The sequence below is a fragment of the Triticum dicoccoides genome, chromosome 5A, assembly GCF_002162155.2.
Source record: "Triticum dicoccoides isolate Atlit2015 ecotype Zavitan chromosome 5A, WEW_v2.0, whole genome shotgun sequence".
Classification (NCBI taxonomy): Eukaryota; Viridiplantae; Streptophyta; class Magnoliopsida; order Poales; family Poaceae; genus Triticum; species Triticum dicoccoides.
The window spans coordinates 662,758,181-662,768,095 of record NC_041388.1 but is presented as its reverse complement, the minus strand read 5'-3'; positions in this window follow the sequence as shown (position 1 = coordinate 662,768,095).

The window sequence follows — 9,915 nt, the reverse complement described above, 5'->3', positions numbered from 1 at the left end:
TGGAGCAAGCCCTGAACAGCCGAGGCTTCGATTTTTCTAAGCAGGTGCAGATGATAGAGGACCTCAAGCTCCAAATGAACCTCTGGTTTGCTTCTTGCCATGTTATCCACTGTAGAAGGGAGGCAAATATGCCGGCTCATCACCTTGCCAAACTGGGTTTATCTTTCCCTAGTGGAGATGTGTTTGTGTCTGATGATGATGTACCAGCTCTTGTAGCTGAAGCTGTAATGGGCGATTTAGCCCAAAACGTTGCGTAATAAAGCTTGATGCTTGCTCTAAAAAAACATACTTTATGATGCAATTATCTTTGCGGTCAGTGCTTTTGGCTGAGAGAACTAGCTCGCACAAGCTAGCCAGGCTAAGAGCAACTCTACCAGAGTCCCCATAATGGCCAAATCACCATAATTTGAGCCAATATGTTGATTCTGGCAAAAAAGGCACTCTAGCAGTGTCGTCACATCCTGCCACGTTAGCGTAATTTGTCCCACGATATGGAGACGGCTAACTATGGCGACTAGGACTTTGTGATTTGCCTCGGCAACCTTCATAATGCAGATGGAGTTTGCTCCATATGCATATGGAGGCTGCCAATATGGCGACTCTGATAAAGGTGCTCTAAGTTATTAGGCTGTTGAACAGATTTTCTAGAGGACAAGCACATATGCACGGAAGCAGGCAACCTGCAGGATATATTCCAGCGTATGCTACAAGGCTAGAGCTAGCCCATGGATTCTTGTTGGAGGAAACGAATAGAATGACTCTCGTTGAGATATGCACACAAGAGACAGGGAATTATCGCAACTGGTATCCGGAGCGACTCCAAGGAGGCCTCCGAGGGGTTCGACGTGTTGAGTGACGTATTGAGGTGCACTACCGATGCAGCGTATAGTTTCCTTGAGGATCCACCTCGGTAACTACAAGGCAGATGAGCCCCTCTATAAAAATTCCCACTAGTATATGAAAGTGACAAAACAAGAGACTCTCTATCATAAAGATCATGGTGCTAGTTTGAAGCACAAGTGTGGAAAAAAGAATAGTAGCATTGCCCCTTTTTATTTTATTTTTCCTTTCTTTTTTTTGGGGGGGGGGGCTTCCTTTTTTTATTTGGCCTTTCTTCTTTTTTTATTTGGGACAATGCTCTATTAATGATGATCATCACACTTCTATTTATTTACAACTCAATGATTACAACTCGATACTAGAACAAAGTATGACTCTATATGAATGCCTCCGGCGGCGTACCGGGAAGGGCAATGAATCAAGAGTGACTGAAAAATTATGAATGGTGGCTTTGCCACAAATACGATGTCAACTACATGATCATGCAAGGCAATATGACAATGATGATGTGTGTCATGATAAACGGAACGATGGAAAGTTGCATGGCAATATATCTCGGAATGGGTATGGAAATGCCATAATAGGTAGGTATGGTGGCTGTTTTGAGGAAGCTATAAGGAGGTTTATGTGTGAGAGAGCGTATCATATCACGGGGTTTGGATGCACCGGCGAAGTTTGCACCAACTCTCAAGGTGAGAAAGGGCAATGCACGGTACCGAAGAGGCTAGCAATGATGGAAGGGTGAGAGTGCGTATATCCATGGACTCAACATTAGTCATAAAGAACTCACATACTTATTGCAAAAATCTACAAGTCATCAAAAAACAAGCATTACGTGCATGCTCCTAGGGGGGTAGATTGGTAGGAAAAGACCATCGCTCGTCCCCGACCGCCACTCATAAGGAAGACAACCAAATAACACCTCATGTTTCAAATTTATTACACAACGGTCACCATACGTGCATGCTACGGGACTTGCAAACTTCAACACAAGTATTTCTCAAATTCACAACTACTCAACTAGCACACTCTAATATTACCACCTTTATATCTCAAAACAATTATCAAGTATCAAACTTCTCCTAGTACTCAATGCACTTTTTATGAAAGTTTTTATTATATCGATCTTGGATGCCGATCATATTAGGACTAAATTCATAACCAAAGAAAATTACCATGCTGTTCTAAAGGACTCTCAAAATAATATAAGTGAAGCATGAGAGATCAACAATTTCTATAAAATAAAACCACCATCGTGCTCTAAAACATATAAGCGAAGCACTAGAGCAAAATTATCTAGCTCAAAAGATATAAGTGAAGCACATAGAGTATTCTAATAAATTCTGATTCATGTGTGTCTCTCCCAAAAGGTGTGTACAACAAGGATGATTGTGGTAAACTAAAAGGCAAAGACTCAAATCATACAAGACGCTCCAAGCAAAACACATATCATGTGGTGAATAAAAATATAGCCTCAAGTAAAGTTACCGATAGAAGAAGACGAAGGAGGGGATGCCTTCCCGGGCATCCCCAAGCTTAGGCTTTTGGTTGTCCTTGAATTTTACCTTGGGGTGCCTTGGGCATCCCCAAGCTTAGGCTCTTGCCACTCCTTGTTCCATAATCCATCAAATCTTTACCCAAAACTTGAAAACTTCACAACACAAAACTTAAACAGAAAGTCTCATGAGCTCCGTTAGTAAAAGAAAACAAACCACCACTTAAGGTACTGTATTGAAATCATTCTTTATTTATATTGGTGTTAAACCTACTGTATTCCAACTTTTCTATGGTTCATACACTCATATACTAGCCATAGATTCATCAAAATAAGCAAACAACACACGAAAAATAGAATCTGTCAAAAACAGAACAGTCTGTAGTAATCTGTAGGTTTCGAATACTTCTGGAGCCCCAAAAATTCTAAAATAAATTTATGGACGTGGAAAATTTATCTATTAATCATCTGCAAAAAGAATTAACTAAATATCACTCTCCAGTAAAAAAATGACAGCAAATCTCGTGAGCGCTAAAGTTTCTGTTTTTTACAGCAAGATCGCAAAGACCTTCCCCAAGTCTTCCCAAAGGTTCTACTTGGCACAAACACTAATTAAAATCATTAAAACCACATCTAAACACAGGCTAGATGAATTATTTATTACTGAACAAGGAACAAAAATAAAATTGGGTTGCCTCCCAACAAGCGCTATCGTCTAACACCCCTAGCTAGACATAAAAGCAAGGATAGATTTAGGTATTATCATCTTTGGTATGCAATCCATAAGTGGCTCTCATAATAGATTCATAAGGTAATTTAATTTTCTTTCTAGAAAAGTGTCCCATGCCCTTCCTTAATGGAAATTGGAATCTAATATTCTCTTCCTTCATATCAATAATTGCACCAATCATTCTAAGGAAAGGTCTACCAAGAATAATAGGACATGTAGGATTGCAATCAATATCAAGAACAATGAAATCCACGGGCACATATTTCCTATTTGTAACAATAAGAACATCATTAACTCTTCCCATAGGTTTCTTAATAGTGGAATCTGCAAGATGCAAATTTAAAGAACAATCATCAAATTCACGAAAACCTAACACATCACACAAAGTTTTAGGAATCGTGGAAACACTAACACCCAAATCACACAACGCATAGCATTCATGATTTTTAATTTTAATTTTAATAGTAGGTTCCCACTCATCATAAAGTTTTCTAGGGATAGAAACTTCCAATTCAAGCTTTTCTTCATAAGATTGCATTAAAGCATCAACGATATGTTTAGTAAAAGCTTTATTTTGACTATAAGCATGCGGAGAATTTAGCACGGATTGCAACAAGGACATACAATATATTAAATAACAATTATCATAATTAAATTCCTTGAAATCCAAGATAGTGGGTTCATTGCTATGTAAAGTTTTGACCTCTCTCATCCCACTTTTATCAATTTTTGCATCAAGATCTAAAAACTCTGAATCATTGGGATGCCTTCTAACTAAAGTTGACTCATCTCCAGTCCCATCATTATCAAGATTCATATTGCAAAACAAAGATTTAATAGGAAACACATCGATAACTTTCAGATCTTCATCATTATTATCATGGAAACTAGAAGAACACGCGTTCACAAAGCAATCTTTTTTAGCACGCATCCTAGCGGTTCTTTCTTTGCACTCATCAATGGAAATTATCATAGCTTTGAGAGACTCATTGATATCATGCTTAGGTGGAATAGATCTAAGCTTCAAAGAATCAACATCAAGAGAAATTCTATCCACGTTCCTAGCCAACTCATCAATCTTAGACAATTTTTCCTCAATCAAAGCATTGAAATTCTTTTGCGAACTAATAAATTATTTAATATTAGATTCAAAATCAGAGGGCATCTTATTATAATTTCCATAAGAATTGTTGTAGGAATTACCATAATTATTAGAGGAATTACTAGGAAACGACCTAGAATTAAAATCACCTCTATATGCGTTACTACCAAAATTGTTCCTACCAACAAAATTCACATCCATAGATTCATTATTATTCTCAATTAAAGTAGACAAAGACATATAATTAGGATCAGAAGAAACACTCTTATTAGCAAACAATTTCATAAGTTCATCCATCTTTCCACTCAAAACATTAATTTCTTCTATTGCATGAACCTTTTTACTAGTAGATCTTTCAGTGTGCCATTGAGAATAATTAACCATAATATTATCTAGGAGTTTAGTAGCTTATCCTAAAGTGATTTCCATAAAAGTGCTTCTCGCAGCCAAATCTAAAAGATTTCTAGAAGCAAAATTCAATACATCATAAATTTTTGTATAATCATCCATAAATTCAAACCATGTGTAGGGCAATTATGTATCATTAATTTAATCCTCTCCCAAGCTTGTGCAACATGTTCATGATCAAGTTGCTTAAAATTCATAATATCGTCTAAGAGTTATGATCTTAGCGGGAGGAAAATACTTAGAGATAAAAGCATCTTTGCACTTATTTCATGAATCAATACTATTTTTAGGCAAAGACGAAAACAAAGTTTTAGCACGATCTCTAAGCGAAAACGGGAATAGCTTCAATTTAACAATATCATTATCCACATCTTTCTTCTTTTGCATATCACACAAATCAACGAAGATGTTTAGATGGGTAGCGACATCTTCACTAGGAAGGCCGGAAAACAGATCTTTCATGACAAGATTCAGCAAAGCAGTATTAATTTCACAAGATTCAGCATCGGTAAGAGAAGCAATCAGAGTGCTAATAAAATCATTATTATTGGTATTGGAAAAGTCACACAATTTAGTATTATTTTGAGCCATCGTGACAAACAATCCAACACACAAGCACACAACAGGCAAGCGAAAAGAGGCGAAGAGAAGAGAGAAGGGGAACGGAAAAAGAGGGCGAATAAAACGACAAAGGTGAAGTGGGGGAGAGGAAAACGAGAGGCAAATGGCAAATAATGTAATGCGAGGGATAAGAGTTTGTGATGGGTATGTCTTGACTTGTGCGTAGATCTCCCCGGCAACGACGCCGGAAATGGCTCGTTGACGGAAGATCAAATCTTGACTTGACTTGGTGCAACCTCCCCGGAAACGGTGCCAGAAATCCTTCTTGTTACCTCGTGAGCACTGCGTTGGTTTTCCCTTGAAGAGGAAAGGGTGATGCAGCAAAGTAGCATAAGTATTTTCCTCAGTTTTTGAGAACCAAGGTATCAATCCAGTAGGAGACTACACGCAAGTCCCTCGTACCTACACAAACAAATAAGAACCTCGCAACCAACGTGATAAAGGGGTTGTCAATCCCTTCACGGTCACTTACGAGAGTGATAATAATGATAAATATTTTTGGTATTTTTATGATATAGATTGAAAGTAAAGATTGCAAAATAAACGGTAATAGAAATAGCTTGTTGATGGAAGATTAATATAAAGGAGAATAGACCCGGGGGCCATAGGTTTCACTAGTGGCTTCTCTCAAGATAGTATAAGTATTACGATGGGTGAACAAATTACTGTCGAGCAATTGATAGAAAACGAATAATTATGAGAATATCTAGGCATGATCATATATATAGGCATCATGTCTGTGACAAGTAGACCGACTCCTGCCTGCATCTACTACTATTACTCCACACATCGACCGCTATCTAGCATGCATCTAGAGTATTAAGTTCATAAGAACAGAGTAACACATTAGGTAAGATGACATGATGTAGAGGGCTAAACTCAAGCAATATGATATAAACCCCATCTTTTTATCCTCGATGGCAACAATACAATATGTGTCGTTTCCCTTTCTGTCACTGGGATTGAGCACCGCAAGATTGAACCCAAAGCTAAGCACTTCTCCCATTGCAAGAAAGATCAATCTAGTAGTCCAAACCAAACTGATAATTCGAAGAGACTTGCAAAGATAACCAATCATACATAAAAGATTTCGGAGAAGAATCAAATATTGTTCATAGATAGACTTGATCATAAACCCACAATTCATCGGATCTCGACAAACACACCGCAAAAAAGAGTTACATCGAATAGATCTCCAAGAAGATCGAGGAGAACTTTGTATTGAGATTCAAAGAGAGAGAAGAAGTCATCTAGCTAATAGCTATAGACCCGAAGGTCTGAAGTAAACTACTCACACATCATCGGAGGGACCATGGAGTTGATGTAAAGGCCCTCCGTGATCGATACCCCCTCCGGCGGAGCTCCGGATAAGGCCCCAAGATGGGATCTCTTAGGTATAGAAGGTTGCGGCGGTGAAAATAGGGTTTTCGTGGTGCTCCTGGATGTTTTCGGGGTATATGAATATACTAGATCGTCGATGGCGCGCGTTGCTGCGCCTGTCTATTTTGAATGTTGCATGAGAGTGTTAGAAATTTATGTACAAACATAGAGTTTATGTTAGCTTATACGTATAATAATATGTTGAATCAAGGTGATAGTGTCTCCCATGAAGCTGATAATAGATAGTCCATTAATACATATGGAATAATTTTGCACATCAATTGTTGTAGTGTCTTATTGTCTGGGATAAATCTGTTTGCACATTATAAGCAATACTGATATAGCCCTTTTTGGTCAACTTGAAAGAAAAAAGAAGTTACTATTGAGGATTGATTAAAGACATTTGGTTATCAATGTTCTATTGCTTAAATCAACTTTGTTTTCCCTATAATGAAGCATGTTTTTTTCAAATGTAAGATCACATTGGACAAATCAGATTCAAGGTCCCTGAATGTTATAGTGATAACATAAAAGAAAGGAGTAAAGCTTTCAGATGATTGCATGTTCAGATCTGCCAAATACTTAGTACATAACTGAAGGAATGGCATGCTCAAAGATTTGCTAAACGCAGCATTCTAAGGGCACAAATAACTTCCAAGTACATGATGGCTTAATAATATTGGGACTATATGATCTGAAACATTACACTCATATTTAGGTAGAGAAAATGCCAAGTACTTCATATTTGGGGAAATTACAGAACTTGTAGCCTTAAGGCAACACAAATATTGAAGGATTTACTTCAATATTAGTGCGTTCCAAGATGCTACAGTCAATCTTCTTACTCTAGAACTTCACAAATATCAAAGGCCTTGAGTTTAAAGCTTTATTAAGAGTGCAATCCAAAAGGCCGCTATCAATCCTGTTTCTACAAAAAAATTCCAAATTTAACAAGTTAGAAAAGTATTATGTTGTGCACTTGCATTTTTTTGTCAACTACTTGCAGTGAACCTAAGCCTGCAAGCGCAACAGGAAACTGTGAAGGAAAAGGTGAAAGGTACGAAGCATAAGCGAGTATTCAATAGCTGGTACCTTTGAGGAGGAGAGAGTAGATTCATCGTGGTTCAACGTATCATCTAATTATGCTCTATGCTTTAAGCTATTCTTGGATGAAACTCATCCCTTGATTGATTCATCTACATTTGAGTGCAAAGTAGACAGATATACATAAGGAGAGTGTAGGCGTGGTACCTAAGAATAGGAATTGTTGAGTGTTCCAATATCTACTGCAGACGTTCTATGTAAACAGAGGGATGACACGTAGCAGTCAGTTTAAATGGTTGCAGAATTGTTAATGGCCGGTGGGAATTAATCATATTTATAGGATGTCAGTTACTCCTTTTTAGCTACAAACATGTATATAGACAGAGAGATGACATGTGAACAGCGAGGTTAACTGTGGTAGAAGAATTGTTAATGGCCGGTGGAAATTAATCATATTTATTGGATGTCAGTTACTACTTTTTAGCTACAAACATGTATATAAATAGAGGGATGGCATGTGAGCAGCGACGTTAACTGTGGTTGCAGAATTGTTAATGGCCGGTGGAAATTAATCATATTTATAGGGCATCAGTTACTACTTTTTAGCTACAAACATTTTATAAATATATAAACAGAGGGATGACATGTGAGCAGCGAGGTTAACTGATTGCATGATTATCAGTTGATGGGTCCAAATTAAGGTTTTTATAGGATATCAATTACTACTATTTAGATGCTATGTGTAACTGAAGAGTAAATACCTACTCTAACTTGCATGGTAAGGAGAAAATAGAAGCCATTAGCTGTCCAGAAGCCATTAAAGATTATCAGCTGAAGAATTTCAAGAAAAAATGCGATAATCATTCTCCAATAGCTGGCCAAATCAATTGACCACCTCCCAGTATGGATAATTACTGTACAAAATTTAGATTGGGAGGAAACAATGTAATCATAGGATGGAAAAAGCAAATTGTAAAGATAGAAGCCGCAGCATGAGTTACCCGTGAGAGCGAAAGATGAAGTGACATCGCTCACCTACGAAGGACGAAAGCCAGTCTGATGGGTGAAGAGGGGCATGAGTGCAGCTGGCGCCGCTGCCGTCGCCATCTCCTGGTGTTGCCTGCTGCTGCGAACGGTGGGGGCGTGCAAGGTTGAAGGTACAGTACCACAGAGAGCACTGGGGTAGTCGCCGTCCCCGCCGCCAGGAAAGGGAGGGAGGGACGGAAAGGGATCCCTACCTTGCAGGCGGATCGGCCGACCCCCGGTTCCGTGATTCCGTCGCCTCAAGCCGAGTTCGGGCCGAGCGTGAAGCGGTATCTCCTATCTCCAGGATGCAATCAAGGGAGCTCTCTCTCGGCGCCGATGAGGGCAGCGGCGGCGGCGTATTAGCGGAAGGGGATGGGGTACATTGCGGGAGATGGAGGGGGTGGGCCTCGCCCAACGCAAATTTTGTTGATCTTTTATAGAGAAAAAAAATGTCCATGACAATCATCCATCGCTGAATTAACACGAGGCCTCTGAATTTTTTTCCAGAGTAGTGGCCCACACGTTAGCGAAGAGGTGCATCAGACGGCCAAAAGTGACTTAGAGGTGGGATCCGACGGCCAAAATTGCTGATTACTTGAGAGGGTTGGAAAAGTGTTCGGTTATAATGTATTTAAATATAGGAGGAAGAAGTAGGTAGGTGGAGCCACAAGGGGCCCACGAGGGGGGAGGGCGCGCCTAGGGGGTAGGCGTGCCCCTGCCTCGTGGCCACCTCGTTGGTTGCTTGACGTCTACTCCAAGTCCTCTGGATCACGTTTGTTCCAAAAACAACTCTCCCGATGGTTTCATTCCGTTTGGATTCTGTTTGATATTCCTTTTCTGCGAAACACTGAAATAGGTAAAAAAAAAGCAATTTGCACTGGGCCTTGGGTTAGTAGGTTAGTCCCAAAATAATATAAAAGTATAAAATAAAGTCCATTAACGTCCAACACAGTTAATATAATAGTATGGAACAATTAAAAATTATAAATACGTTGGAAACATATGAACCTTCCACTACTACCCGCCATATTTGGGATGAGTGTGTTCCCAATTCTGCACCTAATATGGAGGTGTCCACGAAGTAAATTTCTTTTAACATCCTTGCGCAAAGAGAATTAGGCTGCTGCAAAATGTGACATGCTTGTCTAGGAGCATAGCTAGGTTGAAAAGCTCATGATCTCTGAAGCCCACTCCACCCATAAACTTGGGTTGTGTCATTGAGTTTGAAGAAACCCAACTGACTTTATGCTGCCCATTTTTACTTCCCCG